Raw genomic sequence first — 20,477 nt, 5'->3', positions numbered from 1 at the left:
ATACATAATCATGTATAAACAGGGTAGGGATAAGCCTAGTAAAAGCCATTTTGACGAGGTCTCAGATGGAGTGAGGAACAAGTTCTTGGACAAAGGAGAAAAGGCAATTGTTGTTATAAAGTGGCAAAAACTTGGCTGAATTGTGTTTGTAATCAAGTCTTTTGTAAAAAGTAGAATTTGCAAGTGATGGAATTGAATATTTACACGTATATTAGATCTTACGACCCTGGCTAGAATTAGGAATTCAGTAAATACATTTAGTTTGATAATACTGTATCTTGGGTTTAGGATATATGTAAAAATACATTTTATGACAGTAATAGTACAAAAGAGAAAAGGAGGGAAGAACTTTTATACTGTTTTAAGGTTTTTGCCATGTCTGGCATTGGTAACTGTTATAATTTAAGGTAGACCCTTAATGCAAGTTGTAAATTCTAGAGTAACCATTAAAAGCCTTTTTTTTTTTTTAAAAAAACGACTTTATCAGTTAATGACATAAATCTATTGGGAAGCACACTATGTTCATCAATTAAAAGTCTTGATATTATTAAGATGAAAACTTCTCCCAAATTGATCTACAGACTTAATCAATTCCAAATAAAATCCCAGCAACTTTTTAATTCACCAGCTGATGCTAAAATATATATGGCAATGGAAAGCTGAGAAAGCATCAAAGACACATTTGATGAAGAACAAAGCTGAATGATATACACCACCAAATTTCAAGGCTTATTTTAAGGCAAATTAAACAGCGAGATATTGGTTTAAAGTGAGGCAAATAGACCAATACAAGAAATAGAGTCCAGAAACAGACCCATGCATATCAGATCACCAGAATTATAATAAAGATATTACTACAGCACAAGAAGGAAAGGATGATTTTTTAATAAGCTAACCACAACAGTTGTTTCTTCATACAAAAAAAAAAACTGACTTCATCTAATACCATACCAAAAAAATAAATTTATATGGGTTATAAAATTAATTTGGAGTAAGACAATTATGTGTGTAGAAGATAGATGGAATTTTTCCCTAGCACTGGGCTAGGTAAAGGTTTTATAAATAGGCTAGAAAAACATAAAAAAACATTAATCGTAAAGAATTTGGCCAATAAATTGTACTTGGTTAAAATGAAATTTCTGTTCCTCGAAGACACTATTAAGAAACTGAGAATGCAAAGCAACAAATGGAGGAATATATTTTCCAATCGTTTGTGAGAGAAAGGACTCATATCCATCCACATATCCTAATATATATAAACTCCTGTCAACCAATAAAACATCAACACCCTAGTTTTTTAAATGGACCAAAGGCTTCCAGAGGCACTTAGCAAAGGAGGCTATCTGAATTAACAATAGGCATATGAAATGGTATTCAATATCATCAGTCATCAGTAGACATAGAGATGCTTATTTTAAATGTACGTGTTATTTATATACTACTTAGTTACATAATCTTTTCGTTTTTTTGAGAGAAAGAGAAAGAGTGCATGCGCATGCAAGAGCAAGCGGGAGAGGGGCAGCGAGAAAGGGAGAGAAAGAATCCCAAACAGGCTCCATACCCAGCATGGAGCCCAATGCAGAGCTCGATTCCACTACTGTAACATCATGACCCGAGCCAAAATCAAGAGTTGGACACTTAATTCACTGAGCCAATCAGGCACCCCTAATCGGTTCATTTGTAAAGCACGATTTAAAATTTAAAAATTCAATAAGAATAAAAGTATCTAAAATAAACTAATAAATTTTATTTCTATCTCCTTAAATATATTATAACTTACACATTTTAAAATTTTGTGATTATATACTTAAATTCTTACAACTATTTGAAGCAGGAATGAATTATTCCTCTAAAATTATGGCCTAACTCTTAAAGTGATAGCACATATATTGGTTAGGAGCCGACTATCTGAAAAGTTTAGGACAAAACTATTTTCATTGTGATGAAATGGCAAACATTGTTTTGTTTTTAGGTATCTTCGGAACATATTTTGAATCATGAGCAATCTTACAATTAAAATTGAACAAAAGGAGGCAATCTTGGGTTTTTACTTAAAAACATATATTTGCATTACAAAAGAAAAATATTACAAATATTAAAACTGTACTTATGTCTAGGATTTCTTGGTATTTTTGAAACAAGAAAAACACCTACAACATCAGAATATCTTTAATTTTAACAACGATGAAATATACATGAGGGAAGTATCAAGAGTACACGTAAAAAGGAGCGTTTTATGTTGAAAAATTTAAAACAATTTTAAAATCAACGAAAAGACAGCCTCTGCTTGGCAGTTTTAAACAATGTCATTGATAGAACACCACTCCCCTACATGGTACCAGACCACTTACACCACCCTTCTCTTGGGAGCCACTGCTGAGTCCAACTCATTTTGCATGGAAAATTGGGATAACGAATATATGATAAGTCCACATGAGTTAAACTATCAGATCTAAAATAAGTTATTTGTTTTATTCATATGCAAGAATGAAATGATTCCTTTGAACAGCCTACTGTAACTCTAAATTGATTATTTTTCTTTAACCAAAATCATATGCATCATAAATATACAGACTTTCCAACTTCAATCATCAAAATCCATGAGTGCAACAGCTGAGTAACTAAAAATTCAATTTAGAATTATTTCATAGTGGTTTGTTAGCCTGCTTGTTTACTCTTCACTGAAAACATTTTTAACTGTATGAGATGTCATGAGAATGACTGCTGAACACATGGTGGTTTAAAATGAATTTATATTCATTTATGTTTAAAATATTTTTGAGCTTAAAGTCCATCCACCCCATTAGAAGGAAAAATTAAACTTGAAAGAGTTAAGAAAATATAATTCATCAATCATATATGCATATGCATTAATCTGACAAATTCATAATCTTACTCAGTCTTCTGAAACTTTAATAATGAAAACTGCTAAAACTTTGAATGCACGAATTGCAAATTGTGTGTGTGTGTGTGTGTGTGTGTGTGTGTGTGTGTGTTGTGTGTGTTGTATGCTGAAAGAGATGACTTGGAGGCTTGATATTGCAAAGAAGTTTAGTCATCTATTAGAAATGTATTTAGCAATAAGACTCAGTTGTTAATAAATATTTTAAAATATTAAATTCTATGTATACATCATTAATATCAACTGTTAGGTTATTTGTAATCCTTGTTGATACTTTGCCTAATGTAAAATGCATTTTATATGAGGTCAATATGTAAACCCATAAGGAATTTATGTAACTGATTCAAAAACTACTCAGGCTTCACCTTTGAAAAATACTATTTTGCTGCCAAGGAATATAGTAAACTGCAATATTATTGAAGTATAAGGGTAATCAATTCATTAGACAATTTCATAATAAGTCATTTTTTTCTTAGCAACATTTTAAAATAAGAATTTTCATGTTTAATTCAATTGAGGAATCATTATGTTTGCTTCATGAGGGCAATAGTTAAGGTAAATGAATAATTTATTTGTAAATATTATGATGATGGTTTCAAATGATTTTATATTACTTCACTCTGTACCTCTAATGTTGTCTTTTTATTTTTTGCCTTTTTAATTGTTTGTTTTGTTCACTGCAGTAAATGTCAACAATGTATTACTTAAAATAATTAAGATGGAAAGAATATATTGCCTACCAGTGGAAATGCCAGGATTATCATGCACTATAATTCATTTTCAGATGCTGAAAGATACAATTATACTGCAAATAGGCTGAATATCTCCATCAGATAAAAGTTCCCCAGTTGAATTCACAGGAATGATTACAGAATGTTGATATCTAATTCCGATCTTGAAATTAAGTAGGTAAAAAAATACCAGTCCAGAAATTTCAGGTGGAGGACAGAGAAACATTTACACCCAAGAGCCCTGAAGAATGAACCACAAGAAACAACTTTCACAAGCCCCTGACAGAAATCTTAAAGCACTGAAAGTCAAAGGCAGGGCTGGTGATGAGGCAAACCAAGGCTATCAAGTTCAAAGAATTGGAAATGAAAAGTCTATTGCCAGTTTAGTTAATCTGCTGAAACACACTAATCATTATATGAGAGATACTATTTTAATTAAGAGTAAGTCTGTGTATTTATTCCTGGAATTTACTTCAGAGATTCATATCTGAATATGAAAATCTAAGGTTGGTGGAAGGATGGAAAATGTCAGCCAGTCAGTGATGGATCCAAGGATCCCCTACAACATGACAAGACAGAAAAGACAATGTTGATTCCAAATCCACTTAATTTTATCTGTTTATACGTTATTTTTCTAAATCCAATGTTTCCATTTTTTAAACCCCTACTTTTAAATATATAATTGATATTTTTTTTCAGACAAGTTTGACTCTATTTTGTCTTTCTAGTCTCTTTCAGGTAACTCATTTTTTCTGTCTGATCAATCCTTCCTCTGTCTCTGGAGGTGTTTCAACTACAAGCAATGTCTGTTGGAGACATCTCTGAAGAAACTCATGAATCACAGGAATAGTTGGCTTCTCAGGTGCCCCAAACTCTGAAATTCTATGAAATACAGATTATATATGTCTACAATATTGCTTTCCTGGGGAGAAGTGTTTATTAGTAAAAATAGATGTAAGTATTTACTTTAGGTAAATTAAAGGGCTGAGAATAGCATGTAACCAAAGGAATGAGGTTCTTGGTGAGTGATAAAATCATGTTCCCTTTGAATAGAAATCTGATCATCTGTGAATAATATGCTACAATATTTACAGAATAAATCTCAGGGAGTAGAAACTTACAATATACTTGCAGTGTTCCAGTACTTAGAAAACCAGGACGAAACGAAGCCTACCGTTTCACCATCAAATAAATTTATATTTCCCTACAAAGTCTTTCTGACCAATAAATAGCAAATAAAGGTCTCCACATAGAAAATGACTCTTGAAGGTGGTCACGATGTCTATGGCCAATTGTCAAGATGCAAGTCAAAAGGTTTTTGTGGGCCAATTTAGTAAATTTTTATCAATAATTTAAAAACTCATAGGATGAGAAGATGGAATAAAACAGTATAAAAGAACTGAATCACATATAATTAGGGTAAATACTGCTTTGTAAAACAAATTTCGTATTTGTGTATGTGTATTGCAGATACACACACACGTGCGCGCACACACACACACAGCATCACATTATAAATGGCATTCTTATTGTGAGTCATAGTCTCAAAATTTGAAAGCATTTGTGTTAATCTATGTATAATTGCTTTGAGAGTAATGTGGTTCAACAGATATTAAATCAATTTAAGAACTATTTTAATGGCAATATTTATGATGTATTGACATAGAGCAAGATGGCAAAGGAAAGTCAACCAGGTAGGCGTTGTAGTTATATAAGCGCAAAAAATACATCATAAATTAAACAAAAGTTAATTTAATGAGAGAAGAAGCACTTTTAAAACTAGAGGAAGGAAGAATAAAATGAAGTAAACCGTTTAGCAAACTCAGAATTGGAAATGGGATGATGGTATTAAAGATAATAAAGACATTTATAAGTGTTGCTATTGTAATGAAAAAACAAATTCTCAAAATGTGTTTTTGTAAACCTAACAGAATCACATAAGATGTTGACAACTAAAATGCAAAGTCTGGGGCTTCCTGACAAAGTATTCCAAATCTCTACAGATGCAGCCCAGGAATATATATTTTTAACAGACACCTCAGATGATCCTTATGCACACCAAAATTTAAGAACAGCTTCTTAGCATTCTAACGTAAAAATATCTCCTTTTACCAACTCTTTGAAAATTTTCATTGAGACAATGGTTTAACTGTGAGCCCCTCATAATTTTCTTACAAAGCCCATTATGTCTTTAGCATTGCAAGAGAAAATATAAAATGGTATGAAATGCATTCTGACGAAATTCTGAAGATTAGAGTAAGAGTACATTAATATCAAATGTATCCAGTATTGGAATTTTTATGAGTACATAGGACAACATTATGTTCCTGAATTCTAATGCCACAGAGTAAGAATAGGATATAGTAGAAAATTAATTCCAGCAATTGTCAATCTCATACTTTTTCTAAAGGACACACTTTGATGTTTACTTATTGGGATGCAAGAAGAACTATGGAAGCATTGAGAGCCACTTGGTATTTCAAAAGAGAATTAAACATCATCTAGTTAAAAGTTCCGGTTGATTATTTGTAGGCAATGCACTGCAATTAGCATTTAAATAATTCAATGTTAGAAACCATTTTCTCTGAGATTAACAATGATTCATTCCTACATGCTGTGTTTTTAATCAAAGAGGTGAAAGGTATAGAGCATGGGACAGGAACAAAGATGTCTAGTTACAAACTCACTCTTGCAATTTGCTAGTAATGTGCTTGCCTGCATGTTTAAAAGGAACTCAAATGTGGTGTGCTGCCTATTCAGACCTTAATGAGAATGTAAAGGAAGGATTATTGGTTTCACCAGCAGATGATATTTCTTTAGAAATATTGCCTGAACCTTACTCTATTATTCCCCGACTTCCAAAAAAATCTGTACAATAATGCACATCATTAATGATATTGTCATCGTCATTTAGGAAACATGTGGAGACCTGCAAAGTCATTATTAATTATAGCCACATGAATCAAAGCAGAAACACTCAAATTCATCACTGTATTTCTTAATTAGCTGAAAAATCAGTCCCATTTTGTCAGATTTTCCTGAAAATAACCCTATTATTTTTTTGATTAAGGATCAATTACTTTTTTTTTTCAAAATGGACATTGATCAGAAGAATCATAATATACTTTTCAACACAAACTACTCAATTCGTTCCAGTCCGAATTGTCTCATCCAAAAGAACACAGCAAGTGCTACAATAGCAAGGAGTTTTTCCCCCTACTCTGTCTCTATTAAAATGGTCTGATTGCCCCTTGTCCATTTCTAAATGATAGATAATATCCTCTCCTTTTTTGCTTTTCTTGTCTATTATGTCCTTTATAGAAAACCTAAAATGAGGCATTTCCTGCAAGCCTGCAGAGAGAGAAGCCTGAATAGGAAGCTGAAAGGGAGTATAGAGACCAGGATAAAAGGCAGTTATTAAATTTGTGAACTCTATCAGAAGACAAGAAAATAAACTGTACCACTGGCTGGAAGGGTAGTGAAGTATGACATTTCATTTTTATGCCGGTCTCAGCATGATAGAAGTAACACATTGAAGAACACTGCAAAAAAGCAGTTAGTGCATTCATTGAATGCCAGCATGGTTCCTCTGCTGTTCTTTGGTTGATCCTTTTCTGTGTCTTTGTGGAACAGTAGTTCAGAGATTCATATATATGAGATCAGACCCACCATCAACCCTTTGTGAATTTTTACGATGAGAGGCCCGAAGCACATTCTATGTAACTCCATGAGATCCAGACCCAGGTGTGCTTTATACCCTCCCACATTTTCTCCTTCAATGTCTGAATGAAGTCTCAGTCTCTCTCTCTCTCTCCCTCTCCCTCCACCCTCTCTCTCACCCACACAGCCTAATAGAATAGGGGGTGTATATAATGTTCTTATGTTAAGAATTCTTAGACATTTAATGGATATTTAATTTTTACTTTAGTTCATAAAAATAGTATTAAAACTGAATATTTCTCATTCTTTCTAGTTCTTTTAGATATCACATAAACAGATTTTAGGCAAATAAGCAAGTGTGATATCTCTTTTACTTACATTTTTATAACTTATTATAAAAAGTGTTCCATGAGCTCTGCTAAATGGTGAACACAATACAATTATATATTAGTTTTAGAGACACACTATTCAACAACTCTATACATTATGCTGTGCTCACCTCAAGTGTAGCTACCATCTGTCACCATACAACACTATTATAATACCACTGTCTATAGTCCCTATACAGTACCTTTCATCTCTGTGACTTTCTCATTCCATAACTGGAAACCTGAACCTCCTACTCCCCTTCATCCATTTTGCCCACCCCCCATCCCCTTCCCTCTGACAACCACCAGTCTGTTTATTGTCTTTGTGGTTCTGTTTCTGAGCTTTGTGTGTTTGTTTTTTCAGATTCTACATATAAGTAAAATCATACAGGATTTGTCTTTCTTTGCCTCACTCATTTCATTTAGCATAACATCCTCTAGCTCCATCCATGTTGTCACAAATGGTAAGATTTCATTCTTTTATATGGCTGAATAATATTCCATATATATTCCATATATATTCTATATATATTCCATATATGGAATATTCCATATATATCCCATATATATATATATATATATATATATATATGGGTGTGTGTGTGTGTGTGTATCTCACCTCTTCTTTATCCATTCAGATATCAATGGACACTTGGTTGCTTCCATATCTTGGCTATTTTATATAATGCTATAATCAAAAGGACAGTACAATAAATCCCAGTACTCTTCTCCAACAGCCATTATTATATGGTCATAGTTATTTCATCTTTATATCTTTCTTCCTCTCCAACCCCTGCACACACACGCTTGCTGAGTAATTTTAAAGCAAATCTTAGAAATGACATCATTCATAAATAATTTGATACCTGTTGCTAAATAAAGACACTTTTAAAAACAGTACCACAATAACAGTATCACACCTAAATTTTTAAACAATAATGTTTTTAACAGCATCAAATATCCTGTCAAGTTCACATAGCTTTGCTTTTCTTAGGAATGCAATATAAAAGTTTTTTAAACTCATAGATCAAACATGTCTCAAATGTTGCATGCATTTTAAATCTCTTCCATAACAGATTTGCTTCCTTTTTATCCTTTTGTCTTATAGAATACTCCATATTCACATGTTCCTGATTGTATACCTGTGGCGTCACTTAGCATTTTCTTCTATCTGGTTTTTGTAAACTATCTAGAAACTAGATCATAGTTTTGTTTTTTGGTTTTTTTTTGGCAAAAACACTCCATAGATGTTTTTATGGGCTTCATTTTACAATAGTATAGCTAGTGGAAGCCTCTTTACATTGGCAGCTGTCTCCTCAGGGCACAATACTAGCAATGTTTAATAGCTTCCTTTGTTTCTAGTTTCTAGAACAAGAAGTTCCAGTTTCATGTTGTGTATGTCCTACTATTTCTCTAAGGAGCCTTGTTTCTTTTTTTGGATAAAGAAATAGTAATTAGAGATCATAAGATAAGCACTAAAGGTGCTCATTGCTAAAAGGTTAGTCACTGCATCTACATCTTTAAAGGAAATAGAGATTAGAATTACAAACTTTTTGAAATAGAAAAATACTGAATGAATTCATACTAATATATCCAAAGCAAAGTTAAGATTACAGTGTTATGCTTAAAAATCTTTGACAATGTCAGTATAATCATTCATTTTACGTACAAGCAGTGTGTGTGTGTGTGTGTGTGTGTGTGTGTGTGTGTGTGTGTTTACCTTGTATATATATTGTCAGGGTTTTCCAAAGAAACAGAACCAACAGGATATGTATGTGTGTGTGTATATATATATATAAATATATGGAGATTTATGATAGGAATTGGCTTGTATAGTAACGGAGACTTTGAAGTCCCGTGATCTGCCATCCGTAAGCTGAAGAACCAGGAAAGCCAGTGGTGTGATTCAGGACTAGTCCAAATGCCTGAGATTTATGAGCCTGATGGTTTAAGTCTCCATCTGAATCCAAGAGCCCAAGCACCAGAAGTACTGATGTCAGAGGGCAGAAATGGATGTCTCAGCTCAAGCACAGATGGTAAGTTTGCCCTTCCTCTGCCTTTTTGTTCTATTCAGCCTCAACATATTGGCTGATGCCCACCATGTTAGGGAAGACTATCAGCTTGACTCAGGTCACGTATTCAAATCTTAATCTTTTCCAGAAACACCTAGAAATAACGTTAGGACAGCTATCTTAATCCCTTAGCCTAATCAAGTTGACACATAAAAATAACCTTTGTATATATAACACAGGCAGTGGATATCTACTATATGTTATATACACACATACCTTAATGAAGATTAAACATAACAATATTATTATTAAAAAATGAATTCTGAATACAGACTGAGATTATTTACAGTTGTTAATTATCTCTAGGATATATTTTACCAGCATGTTCAATCAAATTCTGCATTTTAAAGAAACAGAAAATAATTCTTTATGCAGTTAAGCTACTATCTCAATATACAGAGTTGTTTTCTTTTTCATCTGTTACAGTTTTAATATGTAAAGCTTTTACATGATCTTAATGTCAGTATTATGCAAGATACATTCAGAGAGTCTAACTTCCAAAATATCCCCTCCAGCCTATTTCCTCCACTCCCTTAATTAACTACTTTTATTAATGTTGTTCATCTTTCAATGAGTTATTTGAATTTATAAACAAATACATATATATTTTTTCATTCCACTAATGTCTTATTAAAAGACATTAAACTATATTTTTTGGAACAATGTATCCTGGAGATCAACCCAAAGTATTACCTAGAGATTATCCCTTTTAAAGCTGGTACCATGATGTCTGTGTATAACAATTTCTTATACATTCCAGTATTGATAAACATTTGTGTTCTTTCCAGTCTTTTGCTATTTTAAATAGCACTGTAATGAATAGCCTTTAGCCTATAGTCATTTTGAATTTTTGCAATGTGTCTTTGGAATGAATTCCTAGACGTAGGATTAAAAGGTGAATACAGGTGTGATTTTGTTGGATATCGCCAAATTCACCTCCCGCAGGAGTTTATAACATTTCATATTGCCACCAATACCATAGAAGCATACTGGTTTTCCCATTAGCTCATCAACATTGTTAATGACAATGTTGTTAATGACAATGTCTCAATGGGTGAGAGGTAGTATTTCATTTCTTAAATTATATATGAGAACAGTTTCTGTTTCTATATCTTATCCATTTTCTATAAATGATGGTCTTTTTATATTTATTTATTTATTTATTTATTTATTTATTTATTTATGTATTTATTTATTTGATTGTTTTGAGTTAGAGAGAGAGAGAGTGTGTGTGAGAGTGAGGACAAGCAGGCAGGGGCAGAGGGAGAGGGAGAGTGAATCCCAAGCAGGCTCCACGCTGTTAGCACAAAGACGGACACAGGGTTCCAACTCATGACTGTGAGATCATGATCTCAGCCAAAATCCAGAGTCAAATGTCCAACAGACTGAGCCAGGCAGTTGCCCCTTTATATCATTTTTCAAAGTTTTAAAATATATTCATCATATTACTTCTGTAATGTCATTGCAATTTTCCCTCCTCATTCCATTTGTGGTTTTTTTTACACTTATCTTGGTGTATTTCCATGTAATTTTTATTCCTATTTAGTCATGTACCTAATTCTTTTGTATTATTACTCCTGACTTTGAGCCTTATTTGAAGACATTACCCCACAGCCATTTTGTGTAAAAAAAAATCACTTAAATTTTTCTAGTAATCATAAATCATTTCTTTTATTGTAAATCTCTAATCCGCTTATTAAATGTATTAAGTTATTAATTAAGTTATGGTTACTAACTAAATTATGATATTTTATAAATTAAAATATTTTATTTATAAATATTTGATATTAAAATAAATTAGTTTATGATTATCTATTTTCTTATGTAGCATCTGAAACAGATCACATTTTAATTTTTCCATATGAATACTTAATTATCTAAAATCTCTTAAAACATCCTTCCTTTCCCACTGATCTATTTGCTAACTTTTCATATGTAAAATGTTTACTTCAATCTATTTTTCAATATTCTATCCTTGCCCATTTGATCTATTAATGAATTAATTTTGATTAAGGGGATATCATAAAATATTTTCACATCTGTTCTATCTGTCATTATTCAAGCACAGCATAGGCTTTTCCAACTTTCACTTCCAGTTTTTTATCTTTCAGGAGGGTTTTATAGTTTTTCCTCACATATATTTTAGACATTCTTGTTAAGTCTGTCATGCATAGATATTTTTAAGTGCTCTCTGAGTGAATCTAATTTTATAGCTCGAATACAGACCAACTCACCAGTCAACAGAGTTTTGCTTAATAATTGTGGTTAATGTTGAGGTATATAGTAAATATTAAAGTCCAATGTGAGTTACAGTGTAAAATTAGTGGGATTGTTACAAGTGCTAATACAAAGAAGTATAAAATTTTAATAAAGAAATGAAAATGGGTGGAATTATGAAGTTAGACTTTTGCTTTTAGCAAGATAGTGCACCACAAGTTCAGCAAACAATGAAATCTCTGATAGTACCCCACTCGATTGATTATGTTCACTATTAAAGGGAGTTTTGGGTCTCCTTCACTGGTACAGTAATTGGCCCAAATAGACATTTAATATTTTTTTAAAAAAATCAGCTGTACAATATATGCAGATGCTGTGTCTACATGACCAACATTAATCATTAAGAGAGGAAGAAAACTGGTTGATAAAATTGAAAAGAAAGAGACAAAACTTTTGAGTGTATGACTATAAGAAAGGTCTCCATTCCCTGAACCTATAAGCATTATGGTTATCAAATAAAAGGACAGAATCAGAACCCCAATCATCGTGAGAATAATATCATAATATATTTGTTGTAAGCCAAGATGGTCCTATATAGTTTGTGAAATTAAAAAGAGAAGTAAAGGGTTTGATTTTTCCACTGATTATAGAATTCATTTCTATAATAAAAAATAAATCATGTGGCAACATGTTTCTGTCCTAACCTCCTTCATTGCCATTCTATTCTTCTATAATTCAGCTTAGATAATACTCTAAACAACAGAAAACTGAGTTTAATATAGCATTAATTTGACCTAATAAGATTTTTCTTATTATCATATGATACAGCATGAAGAAGCAATGATGTAGCAAATAATTACTTACCAACAGTTATGCTAGGCTCTGAGGGTCCAAAGATGAATAAAATGAAAATCCCCTAAGAAGATCACAGTCTAGTGTCAAAGCAGGCATATTTTTTCTGCAGATTTATTTTTAATAACATGAAACACTCTTATCCCCCTAGCCCCAATAAATTCACTAAAAGGAAAGCTGTCTTCATTAAAAATATCAATGTTTACATAATTCCTCATTAATGCTTCACAAATAATGGAGAGAATTAATGGTGTGTTTTTCTGCATATTTCAATTGTGAATGATAATCACACAAAACAAAGCAAACCAAAAATAAACAAACAAAAGCAGCCAGTATAAAAAGTATGGATGAAATCAATTCACAGTTTGATAGCACTAGCTTTCCCTGCAGTCTTTTTGCATGTACTATAATATATTTATGGTAAGCACTTGTGATAACGCCAGCAAAATTTTTCCGTCTTACTGCATGCTTAATTTCATCTAACTTGTTTTATGGCAGTGTGCTGAAACACAGAGCGGAGCTCTGTTTAAACCATTTGTCTCTGTTTCTCTTTGCAGAATGCCAACAGATTTGTTTCAACCAAAACAAAATGCATAAACAATCATGTCTTCTTTAAGCTAAGCATACAACCTAAATTCCAGAACTTGTTTTTATAATATGCTGAAATTTACTAATTAAAATTCTGATTCTGGTCCTAGCAACTTCTTTTCTTGTTCCTTTTTTTCTCAAGGTGAAGAACATTTACTCATTTGTTATTCTTTAGGCTCCCGTTCTGCATATTGTTTTGGTTTTATAAATTACACAATACAAACATCTTCATTGAAAACAGGGTAATTACTGGCCAGTCGGCAGTTAAATGTAGCATTTTTACCCTTTTGTGGACAGAAAATGTGACGACATGTCCCTGATACATTTTTCAATTTTGAGATCACCTGTAAAATCTTTCCTGCTTGAGTTGCTAACATCGTATTATTTCCCACAACATTTAGTTGAGTATAATCCCTTTCATGTGTGGTTTGCTGACAAGCAGTGTCAGCATAAGAAATGCAGAATCGCAGACCCCCTGCCCCATAACGACAGAATCAGAAACTGAAGATCCTAGGGTAACTAACATGCACATGAAAGTGAGAGAAACATAATCTTATTGAGAACAAGGTGATGGAGAAGATATTATACAAGAACAGTTTATTTGTTCCTATATTAGTTCTTATTGGTATTAGGTGTGGATGGAAAAGAGTGGGTAACGGTTGCTTTTGCCTAAGAGGAAGAGTTCATAGAGTCTTATATTATTTGATCTTAAAAAAATACCTTAGATATTATATACTTCTATTTTTACACAAAAAAACTAAAGATATATGGCTTTGTCACTGACTGGTATTGTTACCGGTATTTTGAGAAAGCAGCTAAAAATGTATATGGATTCATGTCAGAATTGCAAAAATATGTATTTCTACATTGATGCTATAATTTGTTCCAGAAAGATTTCAACAAATTTACAATGATATTTAAAATAACGTGATATATAAAATTAAAAGAAAAGAAACAACAAAAAATGTCATGCGATAGAAGTATAGGAAAAATGTAGCTGAGAAAAATCAGTGCCAAATTTAGGCTTAAAGATTTTTAGTTTCAAAGAAACAAAAGGAACATGGTTAGAGAGACAAGTTTACTGCAAAGATAAGATCAAAACAAACCATTTGCTAATGAGAAGTATATTATTCTTTGTACAAATTGCAGACAGAAATTTCTCTGCTGTACAATAAACAGCATCTTCAAATTATTCTTAAAAGAGACACAGGTAGAATGAGTTTCATGAGACTGTATCTTTTTTTCTTATAATGGCACTTAATATCAATTGGCAATATCATGTAGAATTACCCTTTGGATAAACAGTTCTGTTAGTAGGCCAGTGAGATCTGAATAACCAGCTTTTGCTGATCTGAGTGCAACCAATGCAAATTTCAACTACAGAATGCTTTATGGAAATTACTTTCTCTAAATATTGTTGAATATATCTATTGTTTTTGTCCTCTCACACACAACAGGTGAACATAAAAGTTTTGTTTGCATACTTGTTCACTCAGTCTTGAGGGTTGCAGGGAAGGGTAGATATTCCTGACAACAAATCTTGCTACGCACACTAAAAGAGGTGACAGAAGCCTAAGATGCTTATTCTCTATAGGGATCTAAACACAAAAATTTCAACAAATATTTAAGCATCTATTTTCTTTTCTTTTTTTTTTTTAATTTTTGTTTTAGAGAGAGAGAGAGAGAGCATGTACAACCAGGGGTGAGAGGCAGAGGGAGAAAGAGAGAAAGAAAGAGAGAGAATCTTAAGCAGGCTTTATGCTCTGCATGAAGCCCCACGCAGGGCTCAATCCCATGACCCTGGGATCATGACCTGAGCTGAAATCAAGAGCTGGATGCTCAATTCTGCCTCTGAGGCACTCCTTAGCCATCTATTTTCTAAATTCTTCTATCATAAATAGTATAATTGAAAGATAAAATTCTTTACCTGTAAAAGGCAGAATCAGTTCTGTCTAAGCAGAATCAGATATTAGGTCTCACTATATTGGCTGTGGTTCCCCTGGACCCTACCAAGATCTATGTGTCTCCTCATGCAGGACCCAGCCTGAAACAGCAATGACTCTCTAGGCATACTAGCCTTGTGGTAAGGGAAGGAGCACAATAGAGCCAGACGGGATCACACAATCACATTTAAAGCATTCACTATGATGGTGCAGTGCTGTTCTACAACCGTCTCATTGGCCAAAGCATGTCGTGTGGCCAAGCGTAAAGTCAATGAGATAGGAACTCACAAACCTAGAAGATGAATTATAAGCAGGAGGGAAAACATACTTCTACATAACTGCTACATAACAAAGTGAAATATTTTCTATTCAAAAAAAAAAAAAAACAAAACAAAAAAAAACAAAGGGAACAATAATTCCCAAGGGAAGTTTAGCAAGGCTGGCTGGGAGTCAGGCATGTGTTCGAATCCCGGATCAATCACTGTGTTAACTTGGGAAAGTTATTCAAAGTATCTGAAGCTTAGATTTCCTTCTATCAAATGAAGGTAATATTCATCCTTATGAATTCTTATGATGACAATAAATCACTGATTTTGTTTCTTTTCTTAACTCTTCATTCAAAAGTTATTAAGGGTCTAAGTCTAAATTCATTGTTTTAGATGTGTTTTTTTTTCTTTTTAAAACTTGTTTCTTTTTAGACCTGTTTTAAGTTTACCATTAATGAAAACAATGCTCTTTCAAAGATGTGTCAAGTTGTAAAGGGACATTGTTTTCTGTGACTACTTATGATAATCACTTTTCCAATCATGCCAACCAATTACTGATTTTTATTATTGTTGAAAGTTGACTAGTGAGTATCAATTCCCAAATGTAAATCAGTGGTTTTTAAAAACTGATTGGACAGTGTTGGCTTTTATATTTAAAAAAAAACTGGCAGAATCCCGTTGGTTAGAAGATTTTTTAAAAGATTAAAAATATTTTCTATATCTTTCTAATGTTCAATTTTAGATTTCGTAAAATGGTGACATCCTTATATTTCCTTGGGCTATATTAACATATAATAATGGAACTATTTCTAAAATATCTGTAATATAAGGGTTATTCTTTAAAAAAAACCCTTATAATCTCTTTTGTTATCACATTTGTACTATAGAGTAGTTGTAAGTTTTATATTTTTAATGCTATGCTGCATTCTCACTGCTTATATTTTATAATCTTGGCTAACCAAGAGTTCTTTCTAGGAATAGTAGAGTTAAGCTTACTTTTTGTCAATGTTTCCTTTTGATTACATTACTAATATTTTCCCTAATCCAAGCTTTTGTACAGAGATATTTTTATACCACTTTTCTATTTGGTAATGTTTAGCTAAAAACTAGATAATATAATTTATGACTCTATATAGAGTATATACGATATATTATATATCTTAAGTAGATCTTTTATATCATATATATCATGTATATAAGATTTATGACCTATAGATCTACATAAGATATATAGAGAGTATGTTTGCAGAAATTTCATTTATATATTTACGTATCTGAAGGTTTCTCAGACATAGTACAAGAAAGGTGCAGGTGTTGCGCTCTGTCCTAGCTCAGGCTGCTATAACAAGCTATCATAGACTGGATGGCTTAAACAACAGATGCTTATTTCTTACAGTTCTGGAGACTTGGAAGTCCCAAGATCAAGGTACTGGCCAATGTAGGTCCCAGTGGGACCTTTCTAGTGGAGATAGATTCCTACCCTTACATGGTGCTGGGAGATCATCCACTCTCATGTCTCTTCTAATAAGGGCAGTAATCCACTTATGGGGAATCCAATCCCGTGATCTAATTATCTCCCAAAGGTCTCACTTCCAAATAACATTGCATTGGGGATTAGATCTTCAACATACGAATGACACAAACATTCAGTCCATACAACCTACATATTAAATGTTAAAGCATAATTTTTATTTTGATTAAACATATACAAATAGGTTGTCTAACTTTATCTTTCTATTTTGTAATATATTTTGCTCCTCTAAAGTGCAAACATCCATGAGGTTGACTGGTAGTTAAAGTACAAATGCAAAGTGCTATGAGAAAAACAAAACAAAACAAAACAAGGAGTCAACAGGGAAAAGATGACCTAGAGACAGCTCCCTCCCAAGAGCGTGTTTATGCAGCACGGTTAAGTTTAACATGTCTCCTGTTGCACAAGAATTTCATAGATGTATTGATTTCCAAATTCTCAAGTGGAATTCTACACACCTATGCGAAGTGCACAGTGACTCACTAAGTGAACAACTTCCATTCGAAAATCATTCTTTTCTATTTTTTTATAACAGTTTTATTGAGATAAAATACTAACCCATAAAATATACCCTTTTAAAGTGGTTTATAATTCAGTGGTTTGTAATATATCACAGATGTCCAACCATGAGCACTACTTTTAGAACATTTACAGCACCCCAAAACGGAACCCCGTATTTGTTAGCAATCACTTTCCATTATCCCCTCTCCGAGAACTCGACTCTTCCTTTATTTCTCTATTAACAATCTATTTTTGTCTTTATTGATTTGCCTATTGTAGATATGGTATCAATGGAATCATACAACATGTGTTTTTTCGTATTGGGCTTTGTTCACTTAATGTAATGTTTTCAAGGTTCATTTATGTTGTAGCACATTTTGTTACTATATTCCCTTGTTGCGGAATAATATTCCATTGTATGGATACATTGCATTTTTAAATCTATTCATCAGTTCACGGAAATTCGGGATTTTTACACTTTGTGGCTACTGTTAATAATGAACATCTGTGTACCCGATTTGGTATGTTTATGTCTTTAGAACTCTTGTATATAATCCTAGGAGTGCCACTGTCGTATTGCTTTTTGAGGAACTGACAAACTGTTTTCCAAAGTGGATGCATCATTTTACATTCTCACCAATCATTTATTAAGGTAAAAACTTCTCCGTGTCCCTGTTAACACTTGTTATTGTCAACTTGTTTTTTTTTATTATAGCAATCCTAGTGGGTTCAAACTATGTCTCCTTATGGTTTTGTTCTGCATGTCCCTCATGAATGACTAATGATGCTGAGCATCTGTTCATGTGCTCATTGGCCACTTGTATATCTTCTTTGGAGAAATGTCCAAATCTTTGCCCAATTTTTAATGTTCAGCTGTAAAACTTCTTATATATTCTAGAAATGAGTCAATGTCATATATATGATTTACAAGTATTGTCTCCAAATCAGCGGATTGTCTTTTCACTTTATTGGTAGTATCTTGTAAAGCACAAAGAGTTTTAACATTGATGACATTCGATTTATCTATTTTCTTTTCTTCTTCTTTTTTTCTTCTGCTGCTTTTGCTTTTGGCATTATATCTACGAAACCATTGCATAATCTAAAGTTGCAAAGACTTACTTCGATAGTTTCTTTTAAGATAGTTTGTATATTAAATATGGGTCTATGATTCATTTTGAGTTATATTTTGCATATGTGAACTGGGAATCTGGTTTCATTCTTTTGCATGTAGACATCCAGTTGTCCCAGCAACATTTGTTGAGAATACTTTTCTTTCCCTCATTGGATTGTTTTGACTCCCTTTCTAAAATCAATTGACCATGGATATATAGGTTTATTTCTGAAATTTCCATCCTTTTTTTATTACTCCATGTGTCTATCCTTTGGCAAGTATTTGACTGCCTTGACTACTGTAGTTGAGTAGAAAGTCTGAAATCACAAAGGGTGAATGCTCAACTTCATTTTTCTTTTTCAAAATAATTTTGACTGTTTTGAGTTCCTTGAATTTTTGTATGAAATCTAGAAAACTTTTTAATAAACCTAAACAACACAAGTGGGATTTTGATAAGGATTTGTGTTGACTCTGAGGACTAATTTGGGGTAAGCTGCCATCTTAATAATGTCAAGAGTTCTAGTCTATGAAAGAAAAATAGATACCTTTCCACTTTTAGATCTTCTTTAATTTCTTTCTACATTGATAAAAATTGTCAAAATTCAAATACTTCTTTCTGTATTGACTTATATAATGTAAAATTCTACTTAAGGGCTTTGGCAATCATTCTACTGATCTTTCTCATGAGTTAATACCTCTTAGAACATTATGTTTGTTTAGAAAATATTTGAGAATCTAATTTGGAAGCCCATTTTAAAATAATGTTAATTCTATTTCTCTTTATTAATAATAAAGAAATATATAAAATTCAATTTTTTTCATGCTTCAATGTTCTTGGTTCAGAACTCTTGGTGAAGAAACCTCCAAACCAATATATTAGCCTTGAAAAACTATTATAAATAATATTTGAGATTAATTTTATGGTGCTTTAAAAAAATTTTTTTAACATTTATTCATTTTTGAGAGTGAGAGAGACAGAGCATGAGCAGGGGAGGGGGAGAGAGAGAGAGGGAGACACAGAATCTGAAGCAGGCTCCAGGCTCTGAGCTGTCAGCACAGAGCCCGACACGGGGCTTGAACTCACGGAGTGTGAGATCATGACCTAAGCTGAAGTCAGACACTTAACTGACTGAGCCACCCAGGCGCCACTTATGGTGCTTTTAAAAAGAGAATTATATGGCATGAAATCACATGTTTGAATGATTGGTTTAATTACATTTTACAGAATTCTAGATCCCCAAAATCAATCAAGACATAAGCATCTAAAAAAAAAAAAAAAGGACATACTCATTTGCAATTTTTTAATCACTATACTATTTTTCAGTAAATAGGGTGAACATGACTCAGACAATTTAGATCAGTCCACTAAGAGTAGGAAGAAAAGAGAGAATTTATTCTCTGCATTATTATAACTATTCTACAATACTATCTTGCATTTATTATTTCTAAATTCTGAAAACTGTATGGGGCGCCTGGGTGACTCAGTTGGTTAATCGTCTGACTTCAACTCAGGTCATGATCTCATGCTTGTGGGTTTGATCCCTGCACTGGGCTCTTCACTAACAGCATGGAACCTGTTTTGGATCCTCTGTCTCCCTCTCTCTCTGCCTCTCCCCTGCTCCTCCCCTTCTATAGCTTTCTCTCCCTCTCTCTCTCTCTCTCTTTTGTAACTAAATTAACAAACAAAAAAAGGTCTCTAAAATCTGGAAACTTTCCAGTTAGGGCTGCCAGAATT

This window comes from Lynx canadensis, chromosome B3 (genome assembly GCF_007474595.2).
Source record: "Lynx canadensis isolate LIC74 chromosome B3, mLynCan4.pri.v2, whole genome shotgun sequence".
NCBI classification, from domain to species: Eukaryota; Metazoa; Chordata; class Mammalia; order Carnivora; family Felidae; genus Lynx; species Lynx canadensis.
Note: the sequence above shows the minus strand (reverse complement) of the source record.